Here is a 12,503-nt window from a genome sequence, read left to right as displayed (position 1 = left end):
AAATCAATCCCTGTAACCAATTAACTACAAAAAGAGGCTTAGCCTCGCAACAGTTTACGCTAATCAAGGTGCAACTCTCTAATGGTAGCAATATACCTATAAAAGGCTCAGGACAGTTTAAATAAATACGAGGGTTGCCAACTCGGGAGAACGCTTAGGCGCTTTAGGCGTTCTCCTGAGTTGGCAACCCTCGTATTTATTTAAACTCTCCTGAGCCTTTTATAGATATATTGCTACCATTAGAGTTGCACCTTGATTAGCGTAAACTGTTGCGAGGCTAAGCCTCTTTTTGTAGTTAATTGGTTATGGTGATTTCTCTATGGTACCTTGCTAATTTGCAGTTCTACAGTTTCTTAGTATTAATTATTATTCACCCGCTGCTACCATTTGAATTTGCACCGTGTAATAGTATTGATATAATGTTGTGAGACTTTGTCTCTTTTCTAGCCTTCAGTTATTTGGTGCTATTCTTAGGTGGGTAGTTTACATTTCATTAGTTTGGTTATTTGCTATACTAATTATGGTCCTCATTACCTTGCTGTTGCCAAATCACCATTTCCAGTTATTAATCTAAGTTTTAATACATATACACTACATTATATGTTGTGAGTGTGTGCACTCTCACCATCCGTCAACAACTGCCAGGGTGCTATAATGCATTGCAATAGTTTTAGAAAGGTTAAGCACTCACTGGACTGCAGTCATCTGTGTAATAACAATTTTATTAGTGACGTTTCGGGACAAAAACAGTCCCTTCCTCTGACAAAGAGCAACACAAAGTATCAAACATTTAAAGGTGAACAAAACCCTCCCCTGTGAACATAACCCAATCACTGTGATCTACGTGTATGGTCTAGAGAAACCAATCTCCTGATAGGTAAAGGACCAAAGGTCAATTCAATTGATAGGATGAACAACTGTCCATCAATAGTGTGTGTTAATCTAAGTGTTTAAAAGTGAACTAAAGTGAATTAAAATGCAAAGTTCTGGGTCAGCAACAAGTATAAATGAAAATCCAAGCAGCAGCTGGTGTAACAAGGTCGTATGAGACTGTGTGAGCAAGAATGTAACATAATAACCCCAACCAATGGCAATGATCAACACAAAAGGTGCTGATTCAAGAAACCAATCACACATCAATGTAATGTATCTGACTACTCCCTACGAGGCAACAGTAACCAACACACCCCATTCAACTGAACCAATCTGTCAGTATGGATCTAGCCTCACTGTGTATATATAGAGAGGGTCTCATGTAATATCCCCTCTGTCAGTCGGCATTTGTGCCTAACACATAATAAATTTCATTAGTGCGATCTTACATTATTTTATTATCGCTCAAGGCGAAAAACAACTAAGTCTGGCCAATGGCATATCAGTGTGAAGCCACACATCAATCCTGCACCAATCGCGCGCTTTGTTTACTAATTGTTGTGTTAGCGCGTCACTCGCCAATGAGGATGGAGGGTAGGGCCACACACCCCTGATCGGCCAATCACGTATTTCAAATTCCGTTTGTCAACAATGCGTGCACGCCCTAATATCCGTGTTTAATGTATAATGAGCTGGGCAGCAAAAACATTTAGCGAATCATGTAAATCTATCAGTCATAATGCCCCCAACTCCACTAGCAGAGTTATACGAGTGATTCAATCACGGATCATATTGATCAATCTGATGTAAACAAATATAGTGTTATGATGGCGCAACAGCACCCAATGGTATTGTAGTGTGGGGTCACATGTCTCTGATATACGTAAGACCTAAAGCGAGAAAATGCCATGGCATTTATAACTTGTGCAAATTCCTATTGATAGTATTATCCATCAATAGCGTTCGTAACAATTTATCAGAGCCCCCTATCACATTGTTATTAAGACAAATTATTCTTAAGCAAAATTATTCATAGGAAAAAATTATTCATAGGAAAAAAATCTTATTATTATAAACAATACTTCATAAGACAAAAAATTGTGCCTGAGGAAAAAATTGTGCCAAAGAAAACAGTGCAACTGAGAAAAAAGTGCAACTGAGGAAAAAATTCGAACATCACCTATTTGGACATATCTGGTATTGATTACAAACATACAATCAAAGCCCAAAAGTGTCAATATAAGATTAAGTTAACCACCATAGTCTCTCAACTAGAGCCAAGAACGTGTCACCAATTGCTTAATGGCTTATTGTGTAACAAAAAACTTATTGACCATCACCAAATATTAAAGCATAAAATGCACGGGTCGCTGCAAGCAGAAAACCCCTTGTGTAAGCAGAGAACAAAGACACCAAAAAACACCAAAAAACCACCCCGCAGGAGCAGTAGTTATTAAATTGATCATGGGGGTGATTCCCCTGCTTTAGAGGAAAAAATCCCACAGCTCCTACCTATATTACCCAAATCAGAATCAAAAACAAAAATAAAACAACAATAATCCAGGTTCGCTGAGGGCCAGATATTCCGTTAACCCTAGTTTATTAACAATAGTTAAAGATGGATAGGAGATATGTAATTCAATGCCCACCCAGTTACGACCTATAGAAAACACAACATAACAATTTGCTGACCGAGAAGCTCTACAAGATTAAAAACTAAACAAACAACAAATAAAGACAACAAATACAGTAAAAACAACAGTAACCTATTGTAGTAGTAATGTCTAGTGTGGAAATATACCCATTGAAGATACACTAGCAGTATAAATGCTTACTTAATAGAAAAATAGAAAAATAGTGACATCCTAGAGATGTAGTCAAAGTAGGATCTGAATCGGAAGGGATCAAGGACTCTCACCAATGTATATGAATCGAGGACTCTCATTGCTGGAGATCGTAGATGTACTCTCATCAATGGACTCACATCACAGGAAGCACTGCCACCCTGTGTGAACATTAAGACCTCTTGGTTGTAATGTCCCCAATTCAAAAATCCATCTGGCTTCTTTCTTTAGGAGAATTGTCGCCCTATCGCCTCCTCTGTTCAACTTTGGTACATGGTCGATGATCCGAAACCTCATATCTGTGACTGTATGTCCAGCTTCAAAAAAGTTGCGGGCAACCGGTTGGTCGGATTTCCCGTTGTTGATAGCTGATCTGATGCTGGACCGATGGTTTGCCATTCGAGTCCTAGCATCATCTGTCGTCTTGCCGGTATAATATTTGCCACATGGACAATTTAGAAGATATACGATGTGTGTGGTGGTGCAAGTCACCACATGTTTGATTCTATATCTCTTTCTGCGATCTGGGTGTTGAAAAAATGTCCCAGCTATCATAGCATTACATGTGACACACCCTAGACATTTATAGCATCCAGCTTTCTTACTGAGCCAGGTGGTGTGTATGGCTTCAGTGATGTCTGCCTTCACTAACAGATCTCTAAGGTTTCGTCCCCTTCTATAGCCTATCCGTGGCTTTTGCCATTTAGTGAAGGGTAACTTTGGGTCTGCTTCCAATAACTTCCATTCCTCCTTTAGAGATTGAGTGATGCGATACTTGTCTGGTGTGTAAGTGGTTACAAAAGTCATTTGAGGTGACTTCAGATTGTCAGTGGTCTTACTGCTTGTGGGCATCATGGCCAACGTGCGCATTTCAGTAAGCACCTTTTGGCTATATCCTCTTTCTCTAAACCTTTGTGTCATTTCATCAAGCTGCACCTTGCATCTCTCATTTTCAGTGTTGTTTCTGATCACTCGTTGGTATTGTGCTTTTGGGATGTTCTTGATTAGACTTGGTTGGTGGCAGCTGCGAGCATGTAGGATAGAATTCCGATCGGTTATCTTCCTAAACAGAGTAGTGCCTAGCTTGGTGTCATTCTTAAAGACTCGAACATCTAGATAGTCTACAGCTTCATTGCTGGTGGTGTAGCTAACTCTGATGGTACTGTCAATCCCATTGATGGTCCGAATCCATGTGTCCAGTGTGTTTGCACCATCTTCCCATATCAGGAACAAGTCGTCAATATAGCGACAATAATATTTTATTTCAGGTTTTTCAAAAATCTTCAATTTATTGACCTCGTAATCAGCCATGAAGAGATTGGCTAGTGATGGGGCCACATTGGACCCCATCGCCGTGCCAGAGATTTGCAAATAATAGGTTTTATCGAACCGAAAGTAATTCTCAGAGAGGCATATATCCAAAAGTTTTATGAGTACCTCTTCAGAAGGACCTATGTAAGGAACTTGTCTAAGACATTTGGCCACTGCTGCTATACCCAATGTATGTGGTATAACAGTGTATAAGCTTGAAACGTCCAGTGTGACCAAAATGTCTGTTGGTTTCATATCTGTAATCCGTAGTATATGAGACATAAAATCAGAGGAGTCCCGAATGTATGATCTTTGTTGCTTAACCCAAGGTTGTAGGAAGGAGTCAACATATTCAGCCAGTGGTTGGAGCAATGAACCCCTGGCTGACACAATCGGCCTACCAGGAGGATTCTTGCTATCCTTGTGAACCTTAGGAAGTGTATACAATAAGGGGACCACTGGAAAGTCCCGTTTCAGAAAGTTGTAATGGTTCTGTGTGATCTGACCCTCAGTGAGCAATTGTTGTATGGTGGTATCAATTTTCTTTTTGAGTCTCATCGTAGGATCACTCGGGAGAGGTTGATATGTTCCTGTATCAGACAGTTGTTTTAGAATTTCTCTCTTGTAGTTTGTAGTGTTCATAACCACTATGCCCCCGCCTTTATCGGCGGGGCGTATGACAATAGAAGGGTCTTTCTGTAATGAGCCTATAGCTATTCTTTCTTCTTTGGTCAGATTATCACCTCCCCGAGGTGTCAATTTTTTAGGAATCTGTTCCGTTAAAAATTGTGTGACTGTCTGGATGGTAGCGTTGTTAGAATGAGGATCGAACCGTCCTCTTGGTTTGAATCTATCTATGGCATCCATATCATTCTCTTCAGTGCCAAAGAATTCCTTTAATCTCAGATTCCGCCCATATTTCTGAATGTCTATATATAACTCAAAGTTGTCTTTATTCGTGACTGGTATAAATGACAGTCCTTTGTTGAGCAGACTCATCTCAGCCTCATTCAGTATGCGGTCACTGATGTTGAACACTATATTCGTTTTTACATTTGTGTTGGAGGGCGGCGGGCGATGCCCCCCCCTCCTCGTGTGCGGCCTCGGCCTCGGCCTAAAAAACGATTCCCAGAGCTGGGTGGTAATGTGGTGATAATGTTCTTGGGATTATCCCACTGTTGATAACCTCGACCCCCTCTGGAGCGTGTAGTAACCCCTCTTGAAGATCCTTCAATGGCTGTCTGATCATTATCTGGGTCTGAGCTATCTCCTGAACTGGATTCCACAGTGGTCATATTCTTTTTGGTAAATCTTCTTTCACGACGAGGGCGAAATGCCCGTCTATCTTCAGGTGCCATCATCCATCTATATATGCTTTTATATGTGTAGTCTTGATTTACCGTCTGCAGTTTCCTGTTCTTGAATGCTATCAGTTCTTGTTTGTAAGTTTTTACTTGACTCTCCAATTTATTTATCCAATCTGTGTTTGTATCTGCCCTTAGGGTTGGTAACTTCTCCGTTTCACATAGATTGATTTCTGTCTTGACTTCTCTGAGGAGTCGGCCAACTTCCCTTATGACTAAAAGCATCAGATCGAAGGAGCACTTATTAAGAATCTTGCACCAATTGATGCAAAATTCAGTATTGGAACGACCAATAGTTGGCACATTCCTAATCCTAAATCCTCTAGGGATCATGCGTCGTTTGTGATAATCGGATAGGTAGGTCCCATGTAAATTCAGATCTACTTCTCTCTGTTTCAATTTGATTAAGGTGTTGTAGATTGATTGGTGCGATTCCTCCACCTGCTGTTCTTCTATGGAACCGAAACGGATGCTTTCAGCATCTTCATCTGTGAAGGTAAAGATGTCTTCATTTTTATCCTCTGATGTAGTAATGGGTATATCACTAGTAGCAGATTCTGTGGAAGTCATATTGACTATCTTGACACGGGGAAGGAATTCCAAGATAACCCCTGTGTGGGTGCACTCCACGAATAGTATTCAAATTTTTTTATATGTTGTGAGTGTGTGCACTCTCACCATCCGTCAACAACTGCCAGGGTGCTATAATGCATTGCAATAGTTTTAGAAAGGTTAAGCACTCACTGGACTGCAGTCATCTGTGTAATAACAATTTTATTAGTGACGTTTCGGGACAAAAACAGTCCCTTCCTCTGACAAAGAGCAACACAAAGTATCAAACATTTAAAGGTGAACAAAACCCTCCCCTGTGAACATAACCCAATCACTGTGATCTGCGTGTATGGTCTAGAGAAACCAATCTCCTGATAGGTAAAGGACCAAAGGTCAATTCAATTGATAGGATGAACAACTGTCCATCAATAGTGTGTGTTAATCTAAGTGTTTAAAAGTGAACTAAAGTGAATTAAAATGCAAAGTTCTGGGTCAGCAACAAGTATAAATGAAAATCCAAGCAGCAGCTGGTGTAACAAGGTCGTATGAGACTGTGTGAGAAAGAATGTAACATAATAACCCCAACCAATGGCAATGATCAACACAAAAGGTGCTGATTCAAGAAACCAATCACACATCAATGTAATGTATCTGACTACTCCCTACGAGGCAACAGTAACCAACACACCCCATTCAACTGAACCAATCTGTCAGTATGGATCTAGCCTCACTGTGTATATATAGAGAGGGTCTCATGTAATATCCCCTCTGTCAGTCGGCATTTGTGCCTAACACATAATAAATTTCATTAGTGCGATCTTACATTATTTTATTATCGCTCAAGGCGAAAAACAACTAAGTCTGGCCAATGGCATATCAGTGTGAAGCCACACATCAATCCTGCACCAATCGCGCGCTTTGTTTACTAATTGTTGTGTTAGCGCGTCACTCGCCAATGAGGATGGAGGGTAGGGCCACACACCCCTGATCGGCCAATCACGTATTTCAAATTCCGTTTGTCAACAATGCGTGCACGCCCTAATATCCGTGTTTAATGTATAATGAGCTGGGCAGCAAAAACATTTAGCGAATCATGTAAATCTATCAGTCATAATGCCCCCAACTCCACTAGCAGAGTTATACGAGTGATTCAATCACGGATCATATTGATCAATCTGATGTAAACAAATATAGTGTTATGATGGCGCAACAGCACCCAATGGTATTGTAGTGTGAGGTCACATGTCTCTGATATACGTAAGACCTAAAGCGAGAAAATGCCATGGCATTTATAACTTGTGCAAATTCCTATTGATAGTATTATCCATCAATAGCGTTCGTAACAATTTATCAGAGCCCCCTATCACATTGTTATTAAGACAAATTATTCTTAAGCAAAATTATTCATAGGAAAAAATTATTCATAGGAAAAAAATCTTATTATTATAAACAATACTTCATAAGACAAAAAATTGTGCCTGAGGAAAAAATTGTGCCAAAGAAAACAGTGCAACTGAGAAAAAAGTGCAACTGAGGAAAAAATTCGAACATCACCTATTTGGACATATCTGGTATTGATTACATACAAACAATCAAAGCCCAAAAGTGTCAATATAAGATTAAGTTAACCACCATAGTCTCTCAACTAGAGCCAAGAACGTGTCACCAATTGCTTAATGGCTTATTGTGTAACAAAAAACTTATTGACCATCACCAAATATTAAAGCATAAAATGCACGGGTCGCTGCAAGCAGAAAACCCCTTGTGTAAGCAGAGAACAAAGACACCAAAAAACACCAAAAAATATACTACGGATTACAGATATGAAACCAACAGACATTTTGGTCACACTGGACGTTTCAAGCTTATACACTGTTATACCACATACATTGGGTATAGCAGCAGTGGCCAAATGTCTTAGACAAGTTCCTTACATAGGTCCTTCTGAAGAGGTACTCATAAAACTTTTGGATATATGCCTCTCTGAGAATTACTTTCGGTTTGATAAAACCTATTATTTGCAAATCTCTGGCACGGCGATGGGGTCCAATGTGGCCCCATCACTAGCCAATCTCTTCATGGCTGATTACGAGGTCAATAAATTGAAGATTTTTGAAAAACCTGAAATAAAATATTATTGTCGCTATATTGACGACTTGTTCCTGATATGGGAAGATGGTGCAAACACACTGGACACATGGATTCGGACCATCAATGGGATTGACAGTACCATCAGATTTAGCTACACCACCAGCAATGAAGCTGTAGACTATCTAGATGTTCGAGTCTTTAAGAATGACACCAAGCTAGGCACTACTCTGTTTAGGAAGATAACCGATCGGAATTCTATCCTACATGCTCGCAGCTGCCCCCAACCAAGTCTAATCAAGAACATCCCAAAAGCACAATACCAACGAGTGATCAGAAACAACACTGAAAATGAGAGATGCAAGGTGCAGCTTGATGAAATGACACAAAGGTTTAGAGAAAGAGGATATAGCCAAAAGGTGCTTACTGAAATGCGCACGTTGGCCATGATGCCCACAAGCAGTAAGACCACTGACAATCTGAAGTCACCTCAAATGACTTTTGTAACCACTTACACACCAGACAAGTATCGCATCACTCAATCTCTAAAGGAGGAATGGAAGTTATTGGAAGCAGACCCAAAGTTACCCTTCACTAAATGGCAAAAGCCACGGATAGGCTATAGAAGGGGACGAAACCTTAGAGATCTGTTAGTGAAGGCAGACATCACTGAAGCCATACACACCACCTGGCTCAGTAAGAAAGCTGGATGCTATAAATGTCTAGGGTGTGTCACATGTAATGCTATGATAGCTGGGACATTTTTTCAACACCCAGATCGCAGAAAGAGATATAGAATCAAACATGTGGTGACTTGCACCACCACACACATCGTATATCTTCTAAATTGTCCATGTGGCAAATATTATACCGGCAAGACGACAGATGATGCTAGGACTCGAATGGCAAACCATCGGTCCAGCATCAGATCAGCTATCAACAACGGGAAATCCGACCAACCGGTTGCCCGCAACTTTTTTGAAGCTGGACATACAGTCACAGATATGAGGTTTCGGATCATCGACCATGTACCAAAGTTGAACAGAGGAGGCGATAGGGCGACAATTCTCCTAAAGAAAGAAGCCAGATGGATTTTTGAATTGGGGACATTACAACCAAGAGGTCTTAATGTTCACACAGGGTGGCAGTGCTTCCTGTGATGTGAGTCCATTGATGAGAGTACATCTACGATCTCCAGCAATGAGAGTCCTCGATTCATATACATTGGTGAGAGTCCTTGATCCCTTCCGATTCAGATCCTACTTTGACTACATCTCTAGGATGTCACTATTTTTCTATTTTTCTATTAAGTAAGCATTTATACTGCTAGTGTATCTTCAATGGGTATATTTCCACACTAGACATTACTACTACAATAGGTTACTGTTGTTTTTACTGTATTTGTTGTCTTTATTTGTTGTTTGTTTAGTTTTTAATCTTGTAGAGCTTCTCGGTCAGCAAATTGTTATGTTGTGTTTTCTATAGGTCGTAACTGGGTGGGCATTGAATTACATATCTCCTATCCATCTTTAACTATTGTTAATAAACTAGGGTTAACGGAATATCTGGCCCTCAGCGAACCTGGATTATTGTTGTTTTATTTTTGTTTTTGATTCTGATTTGGGTAATATAGGTAGGAGCTGTGGGATTTTTTCCTCTAAAGCAGGGGAATCACCCCCATGATCAATTTAATAACTACTGCTCCTGCGGGGTGGTTTTTTGGTGTTTTTTGGTGTCTTTGTTCTCTGCTTACACAAGGGGTTTTCTGCTTGCAGCGACCCGTGCATTTTATGCTTTAATATTTGGTGATGGTCAATAAGTTTTTTGTTACACAATAAGCCATTAAGCAATTGGTGACACGTTCTTGGCTCTAGTTGAGAGACTATGGTGGTTAACTTAATCTTATATTGACACTTTTGGGCTTTGATTGTATGTTTGTAATCAATACCAGATATGTCCAAATAGGTGATGTTCGAATTTTTTCCTCAGTTGCACTTTTTTCTCAGTTGCACTGTTTTCTTTGGCACAATTTTTTCCTCAGGCACAATTTTTTGTCTTATGAAGTATTGTTTATAATAATAAGATTTTTTTCCTATGAATAATTTTTTCCTATGAATAATTTTGCTTAAGAATAATTTGTCTTAATAACAATGTGATAGGGGGCTCTGATAAATTGTTACGAACGCTATTGATGGATAATACTATCAATAGGAATTTGCACAAGTTATAAATGCCATGGCATTTTCTCGCTTTAGGTCTTACGTATATCAGAGACATGTGACCCCACACTACAATACCATTGGGTGCTGTTGCGCCATCATAACACTATATTTGTTTACATCAGATTGATCAATATGATCCGTGATTGAATCACTCGTATAACTCTGCTAGTGGAGTTGGGGGCATTATGACTGATAGATTTACATGATTCGCTAAATGTTTTTGCTGCCCAGCTCATTATACATTAAACACGGATATTAGGGCGTGCACGCATTGTTGACAAACGGAATTTGAAATACGTGATTGGCCGATCAGGGGTGTGTGGCCCTACCCTCCATCCTCATTGGCGAGTGACGCGCTAACACAACAATTAGTAAACAAAGCGCGCGATTGGTGCAGGATTGATGTGTGGCTTCACACTGATATGCCATTGGCCAGACTTAGTTGTTTTTCGCCTTGAGCGATAATAAAATAATGTAAGATCGCACTAATGAAATTTATTATGTGTTAGGCACAAATGCCGACTGACAGAGGGGATATTACATGAGACCCTCTCTATATATACACAGTGAGGCTAGATCCATACTGACAGATTGGTTCAGTTGAATGGGGTGTGTTGGTTACTGTTGCCTCGTAGGGAGTAGTCAGATACATTACATTGATGTGTGATTGGTTTCTTGAATCAGCACCTTTTGTGTTGATCATTGCCATTGGTTGGGGTTATTATGTTACATTCTTGCTCACACAGTCTCATACGACCTTGTTACACCAGCTGCTGCTTGGATTTTCATTTATACTCGTTGCTGACCCAGAACTTTGCATTTTAATTCACTTTAGTTCACTTTTAAACACTTAGATTAACACACACTATTGATGGACAGTTGTTCATCCTATCAATTGAATTGACCTTTGGTCCTTTACCTATCAGGAGATTGGTTTCTCTAGACCATACACGCAGATCACAGTGATTGGGTTATGTTCACAGGGGAGGGTTTTGTTCACCTTTAAATGTTTGATACTTTGTGTTGCTCTTTGTCAGAGGAAGGGACTGTTTTTGTCCCGAAACGTCACTAATAAAATTGTTATTACACAGATGACTGCAGTCCAGTGAGTGCTTAACCTTTCTAAAACTATTACACTACATTATATGTATATATTTTTATTTATATTATTCTAATAAAAGTTTTATTTTATTCCATTTCCTGGTTGGGCTTCCCCTCTCTCCTAGCCTTCAGGGCATGTCTATATTGGGCTCCTTTTTTCTTTTAGTGCTCGCACTTTGTCCATCTTTCTTTCCCCTTTTTTGATACATTTTGCATAACGGACAGTGAGCACCCCCCACGTCACTTGATAGATAATGATGATAATTTGTCTAGTATTTCTAGACTCCTTGATGGCATGATCTATTAGTGGGGCTTTAATTTATAATTATCCTTAATACCACAATCTTACATTACCCAGCATATAAATAAACAGTCCTTCACCCCATTATGCCTAGACCACTAGTCATGGGGACAGAGATACAGTGATTCGCTGTTTGAAGTCTTCAATCTTCTCACCAACTCTTAGGTTTGACAGAATCAGCAGTTCTCTGCCAGGGACCTGTAGAGAAATAAGGAACAGAGTAACCAACTCTGGTTTTCTGACAAGGTGTAGCAATAATGTTAGAAAGTGGCAAGGTTGTCTTTGCTTTATTTCTAACTGCTAATAGCCACCATTACTCTTACTAAAGAGATTGGCACGGATACAGCATAACCCCAATACTTTCTTGCACCCATAAAAGGATTAAATATCTTCAGACACCAACTTCGCACAACCTCCATTGACATACGCAAAGAGATTGACTGGGGATTATGGGTAAGGGAAGTTACACTTAACAGCTTTGCTGGGGTGCTCTTTGCCTCCTCCTGCTGGCCAGGAGTTGAATATTCCACTAGTAATTGGAATAACGTTGTGGACTCTCCATGTCATAGTAAAGAAAGTAACATTTACTGCCACTCTAAAGAGAGGAGACAGTAATCATATCTGTTAATGGGGACAGAAAGGGAATAAGCTATTTTAAGAATTTTTCTAAATGTGCAGGTGTTTCGGTATACATAGAGAGTGTAAAACTGTTAGGGTGGCATCTCATGGAAATGTATCCATTAAAGAAAATGTACACACACACACAGTTAAAGTGATGGTAAACTCTCTCCTTTATAAAAACAGATCCGGAATGTTAGTGATATGTTAGATGGAATTTAATTCATCA

At 39.7% G+C, this 12,503-nt stretch overlaps 1 protein-coding gene across 1 annotated transcript in view; it reads left to right on the top strand.

Moving 5' to 3' along the window:
* Positions 1 to 12,503, top strand: part of CHPT1 (choline phosphotransferase 1) — a 168,834-nt gene that overhangs the window by 151,828 nt on the left and 4,503 nt on the right. The gene's annotated exons all lie outside the window — the stretch shown is intronic.

This window comes from Bombina bombina, chromosome 6, assembly GCF_027579735.1.
Source record: "Bombina bombina isolate aBomBom1 chromosome 6, aBomBom1.pri, whole genome shotgun sequence".
NCBI classification, from domain to species: domain Eukaryota; kingdom Metazoa; phylum Chordata; class Amphibia; order Anura; family Bombinatoridae; genus Bombina; species Bombina bombina.
Note: the sequence above shows the minus strand (reverse complement) of the source record. Positions and strands in the feature narration are given on the sequence as shown.